This window comes from Sceloporus occidentalis, unplaced genomic scaffold (assembly GCF_023333645.1).
Source record: "Sceloporus occidentalis isolate IW3139 unplaced genomic scaffold, rSceOcc1.0.p SCAF_5, whole genome shotgun sequence".
Classification (NCBI taxonomy): Eukaryota; Metazoa; Chordata; class Lepidosauria; order Squamata; family Phrynosomatidae; genus Sceloporus; species Sceloporus occidentalis.
Window position 1 is genome coordinate 38,483,463 of NW_028316985.1, and position 12,487 is coordinate 38,495,949.

The 12,487-nt window shown below is 40.0% G+C and overlaps 1 protein-coding gene across 3 annotated transcripts in view; it reads right to left on the reverse strand.

Moving 5' to 3' along the window:
• Positions 1–12,487, reverse strand: part of TCF20 (transcription factor 20) — a 219,557-nt gene that overhangs the window by 69,377 nt on the left and 137,693 nt on the right. The window contains exon 1 of one of the 3 annotated variants that reach the window (XM_089523756.1): positions 11,422–11,639. The exons of the other annotated variants lie outside the window; for them this stretch is intronic. The gene's annotated coding sequence lies outside the window, so the exon portion shown is untranslated. Of the gene's footprint in view, positions 1–11,421; positions 11,640–12,487 lie in introns of those variants that run through there. 3 annotated transcript variants of the gene reach the window in all.

Below are 12,487 nucleotides of genomic sequence, written 5' to 3' on the forward strand. Positions count from 1 at the left end.
GCATCTCGTTCAATATTTTCAGCTAAGCATAAATGTGATAATTCTAAATTATCTTTTTCCTGTGCAGAGCTCCCTATTCCTAAAGTTCCTACACCATTTGTAAAAGACCTTACCCCTACATAGTTTGTGGTCACCTTTTCACATTTTATCATCACTTAACTAGTGCTAGGTAAGCCTTTTAATCTTAAATTCACCTATCTAATCCCCTTGTTGCATGTGAAGCATAACTGTATGTGTGCTTGCTCAGAAGCAGGTCTTGCCAACTTCAGTGGGACTTACTCCCATTGTGGGCAACTGCCAAATATAGAAGCCTCTTCTTTTAACAGAACTTGTTGTGAGGTCAGAAGATTTGGCTTGAACAACAGGAAAAGCCACCAAGAGCTGAACTGAGAAGCATTATTTCAGAACTGTTGAGGTTTTTTTCCCAACCAAAATTTATAGCATGCTGGCAAAGATTGTCCCCAGCACAGCAGAAGAGGCCAGAAAGTCAATATATCTCCATTATCTGAATCATTAGAAGCATCCCTAGTTGGCAGTATACAAAAATGTAATTATTGTGAATACTTCATCTTTTCATATATATATTTTAAAGAGTGCTTGCTAGGATATGTTTTACAGAAGGTTTTGTGTATACATTTTTTGCAGGTTTTAGAAAATGTTTGTAAACCATTACTGAAAGCAAATGATGGTGCTTACTTTGAATATCATATTGGTTTAGAAAAGGGTTCCTCATCCCCGTGCCTCCAGTTGTCCTGGATTACATTATTCTTGCTAGAGTTGAGAATTTGTAACCCAACACATCTGGAATGCCCAGCTTTGATGACAGCAGGTTTAGAATAATCCTATAAAGGGGAGAGCAGCAAGAGAAACAACATTGCCCCATTCATTCAATTTTTTAAAAAAATAGATAAATTTCTCCATGCTTTTCTAATTATATTAACGGAAAGCAAAGACTACAATCTTTGTTTTCTAGTGCATCAGCACTGCAGAAATAACCCAGGTTGACACCACTTTAACTGCAATGTTTGAAATTCTGGGAATTGTAGTTTATTGTGGCACCAAAGTTCTCTGACAGAGAAGACTAAATGTCTCACAAAATTACAGTTCCCAGAAGTCTATAGCACTGAACCATGCCATTTAAAGTGAAATCAAACTGGATTATTTCTTCTTCTTTTTTCAAAATCAAAGTATTCTTTATTGAATAAGCCTCCGTGCAGACAGCCCCTTTATTTCTGGTGAGAAGGATTACTGAGCAATTACAACAGGTCGTAGAATTCTCATCTTCTGTACATATATGACTGAATACCAAGTCTCAATAACAAACAGCATTTTAACAAATCCTAGCATATCACTAACCATAAAGTTACAGTAATGAAGATACTGCATTATAGCCACAACAGTGGAATCCTAGAGAGCCAATGGACTGGAACTTTATTATTTGAGTTTCTACCCCCAACATAGGTAAAACTTTTTTTTTTTTACATTGGGACTGCACTTGCATGCTTCATCTCAACACCACCTAAAAGTTTTCCTGATAAAAAAGCATGAAAGCTTCTTGAGAAATTCAGTGTTCTCTGCCTAACAAGGATCCTGTGGCCTCATAAAGGATGGAGACATAGTGAATTGCAAAGGATGTATCTTTTTGTGTTGCAAATAGAAGTTAAATTTCCTGGGCTTTAAGACTCTCCCAGTATCCACATGGCCAGAAGGAGGAGAGGCCAGTCTGCATGAATAACCCTTCCATACTATATGAATTGAGAACAACAACAAAAGGTAGGCCTATGACTAACATCTTCCTTTTTTTTTGTTCCTCCTGGATGGTTTTAACACCTTGTCTGATGAAGAAGCCAATGGAGCTTCAAAAGCTTGCAACAGGTATATTGTGCATTTTGGTTGGTCCAATAAATGTATTTGTTGGATTTTGGATGTTATTGGGCATACGGCTCCAGACAGCCAAAACTTTACTTCCCCAAAGACTTACAATTTTCTTAGTGTATTATTTAATTAAAAACTGATATCCTGATTTTCAAATATGCTACATCAGTAACTTCCAAATTTCATATTAACGTCTTTTTAAGTGCCAATCTTTTAAAAAGAATTGCATTTTAAAAGATTGTTAGCTGGTGAGCAGTCACTAGTCTCCTGAAACCATGCCAGAACAGATTAACAAGAGCAGTTCGACAGTAACTACAATAGGTCATTGAAGCTAAACTAATGTTTCAAGTTAGGCTAACCTAACCCAAACACCGTATTGCTTATTGTTTTTATGAAAGAGAAATTCTCATAACTTTACAATAAAATTCAACATTACATCTTCTGACACTATTAACAGAAAGCTTACTAGAAAACTAAGAAAAACACCAATGATTGCTACCATTTTAGACCACAGAGACATCCTGCCCCTTCACCTATAATCAAAGAATACTGCATATATTCCCTTATTGCTGCTCTTATCTTTTATTACAAAATATAAAAATGGTCTGATCCTCCAGTTCAGATGTTAAGTTCTGGATGACATATCACATTCAGCCTATTCAGACTATCCCCACCTCCTTTCAGTGCAATCTCTGTAGTGAATCAGCTGGGGACTTTTCCAATGCTTTACAGCAAGATTTAACCCTTTCACTTAACCCAGATTGTCATATATGGTAAACAGCACTGCGTCATGAAATTAGTGTGAGCTCCAGAATTAGAAGCACTCAATAAGAGTTAGAGACTACCATTTTTTTGGTTTCTTTAAACCAGATTCTTATGGCATGGGCAACGTTAGAACTACTCAAGTGAGGTTTAAGGCAGTGGTTCTTAGATACAGCTAAAATTATCATCTGTTAGCAATTTAAACATAATTTGACAAGGAATCTTTATTCCATTTCCACCACACTTCAGGCTATTCAGTTCTGGCAGTCTAATAATTCCCTAGAACATTTTTTTATTATTATTTCTGAACCATCACATTAAGAGGGAAGTGTTCTGAATTGCTTGTTTGGGTTCAGCTCTGAAGTACATAGTATGTGACTTTGCTGGAGGAGTGAGCATTTCAATTACAAAATCTGAAGGATATGACACAGGGAAGGACTGCAACCATTCAATATGGAATTGCCAAATTTTGAGTTGCAGTCAGTAGCAACCATTTTAACAGTTTGAGCAACAGTAGATGTAATTGACTACCTCCTGGAGGGGGAAAATTTTCCATTCCCTTCAAACACTAGGCTATACAATTTGGATTACATTGATATTTTTACCTAGAGCACCTCCTAAAAAACTATTCTCAAACTTTGCAAATATACAGACGGTTGTGTTTCACTGTATTTAGCACTCTGCCTGTGTGTTTTGTCCAAGACAAAGACAGATATAAATTGCAACTGGTCTTTTATATTTTCAAAAATCATTGCATTTACAGGGATTAATCCAATCTGGAAGCTGTAAAATCTAGACATTTTTCATTTTTGTTGGATTGACCACTGAGCTTTAGGAACATTTCTGAAGAAAACTTTCACTTTGATGACATTATAGTTGGTCCTAATACATTTATTGGCCAACTCCGGAGCGGAAGTTATTTTATTTTTATTTTTTTACAAAGCAATTAGCAACTCATCTTGTCTTTACCATTAAAAATGTCACCTGCTGATGTCTTTCTGTCAAATGAAGAGTCCATGCCTGGCTTTATTTTATTTTCTGGTCAAGCTGGATAGTCATTTAAAAGGGATGATTTTTGAAAAAGAACAAAAGTCACAGTCACTGGGTGAAACTAAATTCAAGAAAATAAGTGTGGCTGGGGATAAAAGGAATAACTGTTAAACCAGCCTAACAAAAACAATTTGCATGAGATAACAGTCCCATGCCAGAGTTACTGCTCAAGATATTCAGTAATTTAAGAGGGCAAGCAGGATAGGGGGAGGCCGGTGAAAAAAAGTATGTGTGTATAAGGCTGGGTCTAGACTGCTGAATTAGCACAATGAAGGGACAGTCACAGGAAGATGAATCAGTAGCACATTGCTGCAACAGAAAAAGGCAATGTCATGTTTGCATTAGCAAAGCTTTTACAATGAAGGCCATTTTCACACATGACACTGAAGCTGCAGTTCTCAATACACTCTCTTGGGAACTGGTTCTGTTGAATTTAATAACAGTATAGCTTACTTCTGCATAGCTATGTACGGGAATGTACTGTGAAAGTAATGTGGTTTGGGGGGTGTTTTGATGTGGAGAGCTATTTTTAAATGCAAAGTACAGTATTCTGTCCAATGTAATATTGATGTTCGTATTAAAAACATATGAAACTGTCAAAATAACAATACAACATTACACAAGTAGTAAGCCTTGATTTGTAATACTGCATTTAACTTTGTCCCATTTTGAGAAAAAATGGGAAGGATTCTGAGGAGAGTTATAAGTATCTGAAAGGCATAGGAAAGACTGTAGAAAAGTTTCTTTTCTAGAAGGGAAAAAATTAGAAATGTGTAAGGGTGATCATATCCTTGGAATTTAAAAAAAGGATTAGGATTAAAGATTTTTTTTTTTTAAAAAAACTTGATTGTAGGGAGATTAGCTTCCACTGAGATGCATTTTTTCAATGAAATATACTGTGGATAGGTAACATGTAGCCCCCCAGAAGATGCTTGACTGAACCTCCTGCCATCCCTCAACATTAGTTGTGCTGGCTAGAGCTGACTGGAGTTACAGTCTGACATCTTAAAGGCGACACACTCCTAGAGCACGGAAATAACACATTACAAATAACAGGTTACAAATAAGTTGTAAAGATTGGGAGAACTGTGGGGGCTGGGGTAGTAGCAAGGATGTAATGAAGTGACATTGTAAAAGTAACACAAGCAGGAGTGATGTTATTTAACTTGAACAAAAAGTAATATTTTGGTTTACTTTTTAACATTACTTTAAAAAAGTATTTTAGAGGTATTTTGACAAGAATTTTTCAAGTTTTATGCAATTTCCTTACCAATCCCAAGTAATGAGGACCACAACGTGTAACTTTTCCAACATTGTAATAAGTAGCAGAAATTCATTTTTAAAGCACTATAAGTAGCAGAAGCACAGTACTTTTAAGTATAGCACCTGAAAATATCAACTGACTAGAGATGTATATAAGAGTAGTTAGAGCTACAGTGTAGTATCAAGGGTATAGCTTAGGAACTCACCTAAGCTCACTCAAGGAATGCTCTGACACTACAGTAATGTACAATTATATAAATAGCATAACTTTAAAGGACCTAAATACACTGAAGGCACTAGATCCTGCCTGATCTCAGAGACCAAGCAAGGCCAGACCTGGTTAGTATTTGGAATGGAGACCTCCAGAGAATACCAAGTGTTGTAGACTATATTTTGGAATAAAGCAATAGCAAACTACCTCTTGAGTATTCCTTGCCTAAGAAAACCCTATGAAATTCATGGAGTTCCCATAAGTCAACACATGATTGAAGGCACATATATACATATACACTGGTAAACCCCCAAGGACGTCAATACACAACTCTATATACAGCTCTCTTCTCTTTCTGTCCTCATAGCCCCAGTGAAGATAATTTTTGGCAATCTCTAACATTAATCGCAACACACTTCTAGCCATATACTAGACCATTCAGGAGATGCTAATCTCTTACATCACAACAAGTGTTGAAACAGGGTAGGAATCATGCAGCTCTCCAAATGATGGACTCCATGTCCCAGCCGAATTAGCCACCATAACCAATGGTGAGGAATGCTTCGAGCTTCATTCCAATAACATCTGAACGACATATGATTCCCACCACTGGTTTATAGCATATAATAACATTATCTAGTCCTCATGCCCATAGTATTTAGAGCACTAACATGGAAACCTAGTTACTGGTGTTACACAAATAACAGCCAACACTTGCAGCAAAATGGCAAAGACATAGTACTAATAATCTTTTCTAAATCCTTAAAGATACTCTGCTTCAGGGCTCCAGATACAAATCCTCACTAGGAACTCCACTATTGCAATGTGGGCTACAAGATTATGACATCTGACAGTCAGGCACACAAGGGGGACTAACAAATGCCCAGAGTGGGGTTTAAACATCCATGGCCGCAGTGCCAGTTAAAAGAAAAAAATGCCCCAAAAGGGCACAATGAGTAACCATGTAGGCTGTACAAAGGGGAGTCCTATTGGCTCTAAGCCCCTAAAATAAAGATAAGCTCCATCTTGAATTGTGGTTGGCAATGAACATCATAGCCACCATCTTGGCCAAATGTTACAGTCATTATGTATTGCATATTTATATGCAAATTATAACTATAGATAATAAGATTCTCCAGTTTCTATATATATATATATATATATATATATATGTTCCCTTGTGTTCTCCTCCTCTTGTATTCCAGTAGGAACTCCAAATTTCAGAATGTAAACAACATTATGAGCAGTCACTGACCAGCTGTAAGAAAGAAACAAAATCCTGACCCATTTCTAAGAAAACAATAATTTAAAAATATAACAACTGTGGACATGACCTTACAATGCTTACATTCATAATTTTCAGTATCTGAACCTTGGTGCTGTATCATTTGCCCAATTAAAAGTGACCTTTAAAGCAGGGGTTTTCATGACTGAACGTTCTAACACTTAGGATTTAATTTTTTAAAAAGTTTTAAATTTTTCTGTTATTGTGTAATAGCAATAAAAGAAGGAAATAAATAATTAAAAAGAAATTAGCAAGGTTCCATAATTAATCTGACTTCTGTTTGTGCCTTCCATTCCATGATTAGGGAAACTGATCTGGCGTTCCCTGTCCTGTTGCCCTTCCATGACATCTAAAACTCTTGTTGCAGGTAGAACACCCAGCAGCTACACTTTGCTTTGTAGTGACCACCTCAGCATCTTTCTGTGGCAGGGTACCTCCAGTTTCCCCTTGGGTTGCCAGGTGTCCATAATTATTATAAGGACTGTCTCTTATTTGACAGCCAAAAAGCTTGTCCTTCATAGGGCTGCCAGATGTCCCTATTACAAGATATGTCCTCTCTTTAAGGGTTATTTAGACTAAAGAAGATGCCAGACATTCTGTATTTTGGAGTCTGGAGCCTTCATAAAGACAACAGGTTTCATTATGCAGTATATGAATGTGGAATGTTATGTTAATGTTGCAGGAAAATGCATGACCATATTAACTGAAAGCATAATTACAACTAGTGTGCACATCTGGGCATGCACACATACACACATATATACACATACATACATACATATTGCAATCAGTTGACATAACTGCATTCAACTCCTTATACAACTAGGGGACTGGAGACTTTGTGCTCATCTGGGGCTCATTCACAGTAGAGAATTATAGCACTATCATTCCACTTTAACTGCCAAGTTTCTGTTCTACAGAAATCTGGGACTGGCAAGTTAGGGAGGAATATTTAGAATTCTTGGTCAGGGCATCCCAGTGCACCACCAAATTACAAACAGCATGATTCCATAGAACCATGACAGTTAACATGGAATAATAGTGCCATAATTCTCTAGTGTGAGTGGACCTCTGGTCTCAGATCTTAGCTTAATCGCCACCAAAAAGTGAGTTTCAGCCAAGTGCCACCAGCAAAAAGATCTGCCTGCAAGCTTGTTTTGAACGGCAGGGCTCTGCTTTGGGAGACAAAAATAAAGTGTATCTGATCAGAAAGATGGAGTTCCTTTTTTGGTTACATTTTGTTTACATCTTTCCTCAAAGGAGCAATTTAGCCTCAAAGGAAACAAGGGAGATGAAGTTCAGTTCAGAGAAAGTGCCTTCACCAAGGTCCAGCCTGTGAATTTCTCAGTACAGTTGGGATTCAGACAATGGTTTACACATTACACATTGATCTGAAAAATGAACACTGGCCAATTAAGCTTATGTCACAAAATGTGTGTTACTCTAGATAACAAATGGCAGAGCAGGACCCCCAGGGAAGGTGCAAGAGTTGCTCCAAGGGGGGGGGGGCTCAAGACTTGGAGGCCCTGGTCCCCCCTCCTCCTCCCCCCAAATCTTTTACATGCAAAATTTACACATATGTTGTTGAATATTGAATTTTCCTAAATAAAATGTTCTAATTTGAATGATGTTATTTCCTTATACAATCGGCCTTCCACATTTGTGGCTTTGACTTTGATTGCTTGTAGATTTGATTAATATGTTATCTCTAGGAATTCCTAGGTCCTCCAGAGAGATTCTGCTGGAAAGTTACCATAAAGTTGTGCTGGAGGATATAGAGATTACTAGAGGAAACACTTCTCTAGGCATTTGTAGGTCCTCCAGTGCAATTCTATGCTCAATTTCTGGCAAAAGTTGACCACAGAGTTGTGCTCCAGGACCTAGAGATTCACAGAGATCTAAAAAAGCTGGGAGGGGGGGTTATTTGCAGTTTTTTTCCACTTTCATGGCGGTCTTGTGCCCCTAAATCCAGTGAATGTGGAGGGGCCACTGTACAGTCAGCCCTCCATATCCACGGATTCTTTATTCATGGATTCACGCATCCACTGCTTGAAACTATTTTTAAAATATATAAATTACAAAAAACAAAGCTTAATTTTGACACTATATATAAGCAACACCATTTTACTATCTATTGCATTTAATGAGATTTGTACATCCACAGATTTTAGTATCGATGGGGAGTCCTGGAACCAAACCCCAGCAGATACCAAGGGCCCACTGCAAAATGTTAAAATATGAATATACATGAATGTGCAAATGAGAATGCACACACTAAATAAAATATTTTAGTCCATATACTATGTCAAGTGGTTGGGGTTGCCATGTCTGAATGTAGATGTACAGGGGGCTCCAAAGGGTAACACATTTGAGTACCATTGGTCTAGATGGCATCATAAGACTGTTTTTGTCACCTTGTAATGTCATCCACACACCTGGAGCTAAAACCAAGGTTTACACATTACACATTGATCTAAAAAATGAACTTATGTCACAACATTTTTGCTACTCTAGATAACAAATGGTGGGCACGGAACCCAGGCAGGTTTTGAACTCAACTCAGCCCCATTTGTTCTCCTTGAAATGAACCGTGCAAGAATCTATCTTTCTGGAGCAAAAGGGTTACACAATAAAGGATGGCCCACATTTGCCCTCAAAAAGCCAGACCAGTAACAGCAGAGCTGCCCTCTCAGCCCAAGTAAACTAGCCAAAGCATGCAAAATATTAAAATATTTCTATAAAGCTTAAAGTCTCTTCTGGCAGGCTCATCCAGATAACTGTGGATGGGTGTGTTTTTAATAGTATTTTGTATTTTAATACATTGTACCCCACCTCGAGTCTTAAGAAGAGGCAGGAAAGAAATAGAATTTATTATTATTATGTATTATGTTTCAATTGTGAATTGTACATGACAAATTTTAGATGCAGATTGCTTTCTTATATGTGTAGAATTTTATTTGTCCTTTTAAATGGATGTGTGTTTTAACTGATGTGTTTTAGCGGATGTTGTTTGCCCTTCTCACTCAAGGAGGGCACGGGAAGGGGACCCAAAACACCCCTTTGCTTAATTGTTGTTGCCCCCTGCCTCAATCCATGGGAGGAAGTGGGTAAGAAATAAATATTGTTGTTGTTATCAATTTATTTCAACAATTTATATGTCAGGGTATGCCAGTTTGCATGCTGGTGGGAGTTGTAGTGCTATCCATACTGTGGTTTGTATGCTGATATGCAAGAAGCTATGCTACGTTTGTTTTTGCATCTTTTGCTAAGCTTGTGCGTACCTAGCCATATTGCTATGTTTTTGCTTTGACTATTTTTGTCTCTGCTGAGTAAAGCTATGTTTTTGTTGCTGGACCTCCACGACTCCGTTGTGATCTGTTTCACACCCCAACATTGTATTTCACCTTTCTTCCACAATGGAATAACAACATTTATTTTTTATTGATCCCTCTCCCCCTTCCCTGCCACTTTCTGCTTTCCATCATTATCATCAATTTATTTCAACGATTTATATCCCACCTTTCTCCCACAATGGGATGATGATAAGAATAACATTTATTTTTATTGATCCCTCTCCCCCTTCTTTGCCACTTTCTGCTTCATCATCATCAGTTTATTTCAATGATTTATATCCCATCTTTCTCCCACAATGGGATGATGATGATGATGATGATGATGATGATGATGATGATGATGATGATGATGGAAAGCAGAAAGTGGCAGAGAAGAGGGAGAAGATCTGGCCTGACAAATGGCTATTCTGGATGCTCTTCTGCCATTTCCCTGCCAGAGAGAAGATCAAGGCAGCTCTTCCGGCATTTGCCCCTCCTCTCCCTCCATCTCTCAAGAAAAAGGGCAGAGGGACTGTGGGTCATCCTGATGATGCCAGGAGCAGCCTTTCGCTGCCAACCTCAGTTCTCTCCCCATCCCTCCTTCATTTTGGAGAGAGAACATCTCTCTCCATCTTTTGTCAGCCAGTGGCTGAGAGCTCAGGGAGGACTCTAAGAAGGCTACCTTTCTCTGCAAGGGGGTGCCTTTTTTGAAGATCCCCCAGCCTTGATTTTCCTCCCTTTGGAGTGTGCATGGGACAACCCCATGGGAGACACAGCCCAGTGTGTTGTGCGCCTCCTGGCATTGCGCTCCATTGTGCCAAATGCAAAATGGAACATGGGGGCTTTTGGATCAGGGAGGGTGGCAAAGAGGTGCTTTGTGGCCCCCTCTCCTGTGCATTCACTCGAGGAAGGCACGGGAGGGGGCACAAAACACCCCTCTGCCACTCTCCCTGATCCAAAAGACCCCCATCTCTAAAGAGATGGCGCAGAAGACATCTGGGGAGGGAGGGATGCTGGAGCAAAAACCCCACCACCCTTAAGATCTGGAGGAAAGAGATTGTGTATAGAGAGAGGGAGGGAATAGAAAGAGAGAAAACAGGGCTGCCTGGCTGCTGCATCCGCATTGCTATTGTGATGTCGTCGCTTGCAAAAGATGGAGAAACCCAGGCGGACCCCCCTCCCTTCCCACTCTTTCCAAACCCCACATCTTCAAAACCAGAGCCTTTGAAGGATGGGACCCTTCCTCCTTCCCTTTCTCCCTAAACTCAGGGGTTGAAAACCTCAACACCCTCTAAAAATACAGAAAATCCACACCACACCACACCACACACACACACACACACACACACACACACAGCCATTGCTCCAACCTAATAACCCATTTCTGTCACAGCTCGCCAAAAGAGAAATGGTCTGGAGCTGCCCTCAAGGAAGCAGAGAGACACAGACACAACACACACACACACATGCACTGTGCAGCCCCAGCGTCACTGTCTCTCTCTCTCTCTCTCTCTCTCTCTCTCACACACACACACATCCCCATCCCCATCAACACACAACTGTGTGTGGTCTGCCCATGATCTGGACTCTCCAGGGCAACTGGAACTTTCAAGAAGAGAGACATAAAACCAGTTCTACTGTACCTGTTTTCAGGCATCATTGTCAGCTCTCCCTTTCTCTCTTTTTAGGTTTTTTTTCCTTGCTGCTTCTGCCCACCCTTTTCCGATTTATCTCAGCTACTGGGTTTGTCAAGAAGCGGGGGAGACAGGAAGAGGTGGGGGCTTTGGTTTTTTAGATAGATAGATAAATAGACAGATTTCCCCCTTTCCCCTCTTCTCCAAGCCCCTTGGTCTGCACCTTCGGTTGGAGCCTGCAAAAGTGAAGTCACAAGGCTGATTCTGTGACATCACATGGAGCCCACAAACACTGGATTTTGACTTCACTGCAGGATGGAGCAGGGAAGATTAAAAAGAGAGAGAGGGGGAGGGAGGGAGGGAGGGAGGGGGGAAAGGCTCTTATTCCAACACTTATCTGCAAGAGTAACAAAGGGATCACGCAGAGAAAGGCTACCAAAGGGTACCCCTTTTTTACGCATGAGAGTGTGCATGCAAAATTGCCAGGCTGAAATAAAGTTTACTCCTCTTTCATGTTGGACTGAAGGCAGGGAGCAGCCCCGTCCATAAGGGAAACATATCTGCCTGTGGCTATCTCCCTTCCCCCTTTCCCTTCTTGGAGAGGACTGAGACAGCCCTCCCATGACCAGGGTGGCAGTGGAGAGCAGTGCACACTGTGGGTGGGAAGGGCTGAGGGGGGGAACAGGGAGGGAGGAGGAATAGAAGAGACAGGCATGCTCCAGGTCCAGCCTAGGTTGCACTGGCAAAGCCTGTGCAAAGGTGATACCAATACATGGAATCCGGCTAAACACCAACACAGAATACACAAAGGTGCAATAAACACAAGGCTGGCTTGTTTCACTAGAAGGACTGAGAAAGGCATTCATAATCACACACTGAAAGGCTGGATTCCAGGATTCCAAAGACATCCCTGCAGAGTGGCCCAGGAACAGAAAGGCAGCAAAGGACATTTGTCTTCATTTCTATCTGTTCAACAAGAGAAGCAGAGGCACTGAGCCAAGGATGGAAAAGAGCAAGCGGTTTCAGCACATTGTTTACTACTAAGTGATATTCTTGCCTTGGCCAGCAACCAAGT